Source organism: Misgurnus anguillicaudatus, unplaced genomic scaffold (assembly GCF_027580225.2).
Source record: "Misgurnus anguillicaudatus unplaced genomic scaffold, ASM2758022v2 HiC_scaffold_34, whole genome shotgun sequence".
NCBI classification, from domain to species: Eukaryota; Metazoa; Chordata; class Actinopteri; order Cypriniformes; family Cobitidae; genus Misgurnus; species Misgurnus anguillicaudatus.
The window spans coordinates 2,732,578-2,739,637 of record NW_027395284.1 but is presented as its reverse complement, the minus strand read 5'-3'; positions in this window follow the sequence as shown (position 1 = coordinate 2,739,637).

The window sequence follows — 7,060 nt, the reverse complement described above, 5'->3', positions numbered from 1 at the left end:
TTATATGGAAATAATGTGTTCCCCTAATGGTAAAGATAAATGGTAAATTTTTACAGAATTGCTCTGATTTGCCAATCCCCTTTCTTAAAAATATTCATGTGAAAAATGTAACTAAAAATATTGATTCTTGGCGTGAAAAATCAATATACTATCTTAAGATAAAATATCCTTTTTCCGACACTTCTAGTTCTACAATTTGTGGGAAGAATTGTAAGAGCTTGGAAAGAGGATCACTGAAAGCTTACAGAGCTCTGAGTTTGATAAGTCCCATACGCCTGCATTGTTTCACAAACCGATGAAGCCCAATGATCTGCTCATGGCAGGATGAGACCTCCTATGTAAGTTTCCCACAGAAGCTATGATAGGTGATGAACTTTCACCTCAAGGTCAGAAGTGACTTGAATTTGCTCTGCTTGATTCATGTGGCATCTGATATATCAGAGTTGCCTTTTATCCAATCCCTTTCAGAAAGATGCTGATAATGCAAACCAACAACGCTCACAACAAAAGAAGTATCTCTCCAGATTTGTACAACCACACTGAGAACCACATACAGTTTTCTGACATAGATGGGTTGTGGCTTTCAATTTCTACACCATCAATTAAAACCCAGCTTTTGCCTGTCCTGCTGCTGGCATATTTCATATGCCTTGCTGGGTCTGTGATCGGACACCACCGGTCCCGTCAGTACAATGTGGTGAAAATGAGGAGACAGAGGCAAGAGCACCTCAGATGTCATAATTATGAGGTAGCATTCCCAGAATTCCTCTGGAACGTTGCCTCTCTGGGATCTTTGTATCTGTCTCGATGTCCAAGCTTGCTGCCTTTGGAAAAATACAACGTGTGCCAACAGAGGAAAAAAGATATACAAAGGTCTGGGTGATCGGGATTACAGAGTCAATTTCCTCAAACCCTGGTTAAACACTCTGTAAACAACATCACCACCATTATTGCAAGGATGTCATACTTTTTATTGCACCGTTATATCATTAGGGTGTCTTGTGATACATTTCTGAATCAGGCTGATATGACTGACCTATCATTATAGAGAGCCAGTCTGGACTCTTATCAGGACATTTTGCCCATCATGAATTGGCATACATTTGATAAATTCCCATCCATTATGAAATTACAACTCTGTGTGGAAAACATTCCTGAAAACCGTCTGGTCAGAGAGCTGATGTGAAATGTAATGATTGTGCCAGCACATAAGTGTGGGGAGCTGCAGGGCTATAATATGCTTGGCTCTCTGTTTTTTTACTCAGGCTTTTGTATACCAATAGAAATCGGTGTGTCGAATCTGACAAACTTCATTTGAAATGACTGAAGGGGAGTGAGGAGTTATTGCTTACTTTATCTTCAATAAGCAATCGGTATAGTTTTCTTTGGTTGCAGGCCTGTCGCTACACAATTTTCGAACGATAAGCCCAGTTCTTGAGAAACGAATGAAAAACAGCATATTTTTAACAAGGGGGCAAACAAGGGTATATTTGTTCTGAGAGCAAAGAAAAAAACTCTTGAAATCAGTTTTTGAATTTTTGGGCTCAAGTGAACAGCAAATTATGAAATGTTGCTTTAGAGAGAAAAGAGCTGAACAGTTTTGAAGTTACGCACTATACACCTTTAATTAAAATAAAATATTATCAAAATACCAAAAGTTCACCTGGCCATTCAGTTTTAATACAACTAATGGTAAATAAATTTGAATTAGGGTGAAAGAAGGACTCACTAGGGTCATAATGACTAAAAGGACAGAATAATGAGACTCTTGCATTTAAATGCCAATATCTGTTTACTACAAAACATAATTTATGTTCCTCGAAATAAAGGTACAAAAACTGTCACTGTGATCATACTCCTTCAAAAGAGAGCACATTCGTGCCCTATATATATATATGTATGTATGTATGTATGTATGTATGTATGTGTGTATGTATGTATGTATATATGATACAAAAGCTGGGAATATATATATATATATATATATGTGAAGATTTTCGTGGCAAAACAAGATAAATCCATTTTTTTACATTTTTGTCAAAACATGTTTATTATTATGTTATCATGTTCTTATGTAAGCAATAAGGTACGAGAGGCTGTGCTGTATCGTGAATAAGTAACGGCTGAAGGGCTTTGTTAGGCACGACGTTCAGCCGTTACTTATTCACGATACAGCACTTGCCTCGAGTACCTTATTGCTTTTATAAAACGGTTAACACACAATATTAAAGTAACAAAAATATTAGTGCATCTTTCATGAAGTTAAATCAATAAAAGCATTCCTTCTGCTAGAAAAAATAGTCCCTGACTGCGAACAACAACATGAAAGTTAAAATAAAAACAACAAACTGTTCTCAGACTTTGTCTCATTATATGTTTATGTGTTGCTAAGGGTGTTGCTAAGGGCGCAGTGATATAATAGAACCGTTGAGTGAAGCGGTCCTATAAAGCACACCTATTGACCAATCAGAATCAAGGATTGGAACTAACCGTTTTATAATTTGTTTTATGGTGCTACTTAGCTGTATTTTTTAAGTTATGAAGGTTTAAATCAAAACAAACCAACTGCAGTTGCATTGAAATTAATTGGAATGCACAACCAAAAAACGAGATTTCTGAACAATTAAAAAAACGGCGGTTATCTCGTTTTGCAACGAAACTCTTCATATATATATATATATATGTGTGTGTGTACCAAAATGGTATATTAGGACCATTTTAAGGGTACTTTTCCAGCTTTTGTATCATTTATTTGAAGAGGAGTGTAGATTAAACAATACTTGTATTCAATAATTTAAAGCAAAACACCACAGTTTTTCAATACTTTATTATGTTTGTACTTGAACTTAGACGAATTAAGACATAGCCTACCTATCTTTTTTTAATGTGTGCACTTAATCTTAGTACAGCGCGTCGTGAATGTGTTAGCATTTAGCCTAGCCCCATTCATTCCTTATGATCCAAACAGGGATGAATTTAGAAGCCACCAAACATTTCCATGTTTTCCCTTTTTAACTCTTTCCCCGCCATTGACGAGTATTTCCGTCTTTCCGCAATACCGCTATTATCCACTAGGTGGCGCCCTTCCGCAACTTTTGAAAACCGGAAGTATTGCCCTATGGCAAGCTGCTGCATGTCCATGTCTGTTTTAAAGATCGCTCTGAATGGGAACTTTATGAAAAGTCCGTCACAAAAATTGAAATATCTCTGCTTTTTGCTCAAAATGTGGTGTTTTTGCAGAAACCTACTCATATTCAAAAGCTGATTACAAAAAAAAACTACTGAAGCTAGGATGAAACGTGTGTTTTTTTTGAAAGCAGAGGGTCTGTTCTTTCATTTGGTATATTGTATGTTTATATATTTGAAGAAGAACATTTTCTGGAAGGCATTAAGCTTTTGTGAAAATCATGAAAAACGCTTGCACTGGCTGGCAACTTTTTTAAAAAACGCTGGCGGTGAAAGAGTTAAAGACATGAGTAGTTACACGAGTAAAGCCCAGTTTGTAGTTGTGCGTAAGCTCTACGCCGTAGCTACGACATAGGTTATTTGTAGCCTGTGCATAGCCCTATGTAGCCTGACGTGCACCTCGCAAAATTTTTATTGGTCCACCAGAACCCCTCCAGTCAGGTAAAAAAAAACTGCGTCATAGGTATTTCCGTTTGCGACAGTGAAAACAAAGATGGGCCAAGTTGAGGAGTGATTTAACTTTATTTACTTCCATCATTGCTGGTCTTCTCAAATCATACACAACAAGTTGCTGTTTCTTCTTCGTTTGTGGGTTAACTTGCCAAGCTGCTTCTTCATTGTTGGTCGCGCTGCTACTGTGGTTACACGCATGGATACTGCCTACCAGCGGTCTGCGCATGTGTTTGCACGTCGACGCAAAAGTAAACGGTAATGGACTGCATTTATATAGCGCTTTTAACAGACCTATGGCCATCCAAAGCGCTGTACATGTACATTCACCCATAGGGGCCAGCCATGCAAGGCGCCATCCAGCTCGTTAGGAGCACTCTCGCTCAACCTTCCATCAATATTACTGCGCCCCAGGTCGAAGTGCTCTACCGCTATAGTTCTCATTTTTATCCGCTTAGAAAATCGCCACTTTTATTTTGTGCCACCATACTTACTGGTGTAACTACTCATGTAACAGTCTTTAAATAGGGAAAACACAGAAGTGTTGGGTGGCTTCTAAATTCATCCCTGTTTGGATCCTAATGAATGAATGGGGCTAGGCTAAATGCTAACACATTCACAACGTGCTGTACAAAGATTAAGTGCATGCATTGAAAAAAGATAGGTATGTCTTAATTCATCCAAGTTAAGGTAAGAACATAGTAAAATATTGAAAAACTGTGGTGTTTTCCTTTAACCAGAAATGTCAAATTAACTTGTGTCCCAGCCAGATCTCATTAGAATTAGTGCATATATACGAGTTGGCTAATTCATATGAATTTGTACAAAGTTAATTATGCAAAAACATACTATTATCACAAAAAACAATAACGAAACTCCACCCCTAACCCCAACGTCACAGGGGCAAAGGCAAATCGTAAAAAATGTATGAATGTGGTTGTACGAATTAATACAAATTAGCAACCTTGTAAAATACATATGAATTGCATATAGCGTTGGGTGTCCATGAATAAGTTATGAGAGGGGGAAGGCGCAGGACACTGGGGATCAACCTGCCACTCAACAAAAGGCCTGTAGGCCTTCAAACTTATTTACCCCCGCCTCCTATCCCTCCGGCAGACTTAACCCCCACACGCATATACACTCCTAGTCACATAGGCAATGGTGGCAATTGAGGAGACCTCCATGTTGCATTGCAACCATTCATACGTCAACATAATATAAAGCTATAAAACACACACTTGACATGCATGACCCATATCTGGGCAGAAGGGTGTAATCATGACTTCAAACGACCTCTGTAATAATCTCTGCACAGTCAGAGGTTAGATTAGCAAATTTTGCATGTTCAGATGTCTTTATGTTACCAATGCAGCTGTCATGAACATTATAAACCTTGTTTGAACAGGTTCGGTGAAAAAAAACGAATGACTTACAATATAGCATTTGTTCACCTTTTTTCTCTGGAATTTCTGCAACCTACGTGGAAAATGAGTGGAAAATTATACACAACTGTTTGGATTCTTGTAATTTTGTCACTGGATGAATGCAAACAAAACTAAAGCTGTGCTTTCAATGACAGAGAGGGAGAGAGATAGTGAAGCAATCTTCCCTGAGCATTGTCAATTATTTCCCTATCCGATGGCTACCCATCAGTGGGTCATGAGGCACACAATCTTCTCATGATTGACAAAGAGTAAATACAGGCTTTGGGGAGAAGTTTTAATGATCTTTTGCGATCTCAGACCCACCACAATGTGCTATTCATCTCTAATGAGGAGTAAGTGTGTCACAGTGTTTTGGCTTGTTGTCTTTGGCTCTCCACGGGGATAAATTTAGCATCATTTGGATGCTGTGTTACGGGATCAAAACAGCAGAGGTCTCGAATGAAATCCAAATCTTTCCTTATATAAGATATGCACTTTTGTGATTCATCACACTGACCCAAATCACATTTTTCCTCCGGTTCTCCAGGTTCCATGCTCATTGTGCCAGAGCCCATCAATGACACATCATAAGTATGTCCATCCAATACACAATGACAGTAACCTTCTGATAAATAGTGCAACCAAGGTAAAGGGTCACACGTGGAAGGTTCAGCAGAGCTCTTTCTTTTCTTACTAAGTCTATTGTGGGAAAGCCACATGGACTGTAATGAGCTGGAGGGCTTGGCTGTAATCAGCCAACACTGCTGCAATATAAATCACAGCATAAAAAGCACTCCATAATAGCACATTGTTCGAGGCCAGTAAAAGCAGGGCACTATTTTCACACGTTTGGAATGAAAGTGCATTTTTGGCGGATTGTACACGCCTTGTAAAAAGACTCTTTTCACGAGTCAGGTGAGTTTACGCACCAACCCTCTTTCATGTTTTCAAAGACACAGTCTCTCTTTCCAGCATAGTAGTGAGAGCGCTGACGTACACACACACATGCTGATATGTGCACGTCTGTGGTGTCACTGTTCCTGGAAGAAGCTCTGACATTCCTGGTCTTCTTCACTTCAAGCACCCTTCTCACCAAGCTTCCTGTGCCCTCTCCATTTCCCCCGGGATCACTCAGAGCCCCCTGGAATGTGGGATTAATGGCCTTGCGCATAGTGCAGGGATGGGATATATGAGATGCCTCTTACTCCGGCTCTTTGCAGCACATGTTTCCTTAATAAGACCTAAATCATCATGGTGGCACATTAGAAAGCATATTTACTTCAATTTGTTTTGAATGGGCACGAAACTGGTGCATTTTGATATATTTTTTACAAAGCACCACAGCCAAGTATTAATAATAAGCACTCTTGGTGACAAGCCTCGTGCAATCTGTGAGCAATGCTGGCATTTTCCAGCAAGACATAAATTGCAGCATGATTTAAGACCTCAGAGATGTTTATGTATTTTGCGCATGGTTTGCGTCTGGTCTCGGTGTACACGGATGCGATTGCATTTAATTATTGAGAGGGATCTGATAATGCGAGATGACCGTGTGTCTGCTCTAAAATTATGATGGCATTAAAATAAATATATCATTTTGTTCAGCAATACCACATTTGGGATGCCTCTTTCTCTCTGAGACGCGCTTTCAGGAATCTCAAAAGTAGCAAAAATAAGGGTAAATCATCAGCACTTTTTTTCGGCGCTCCAGCCGTCTGTGGTGACACGCGTCATTACGAGGTTGCGGTCTGTGAGCGCGTGCTGATTGGTGGAAACCGAGGGTGTGCGCGCATCGTGGGCTGGATTTCCTACAGACCTTGATTCAGTAATAGGACAGTACGCGCCGAGAGAGGTGGACAGAGACTAAAAACCACCGCACCGAAAGCTAAACGTCTTTTTGAGCGGGCTTCAGGGCAGGCCAGAGCATACCCATTCACTTCTCAAACGCCATATATTCTCGTTTTAATGGAGCATTGGCACGTGGTGCGCCTCTCAAA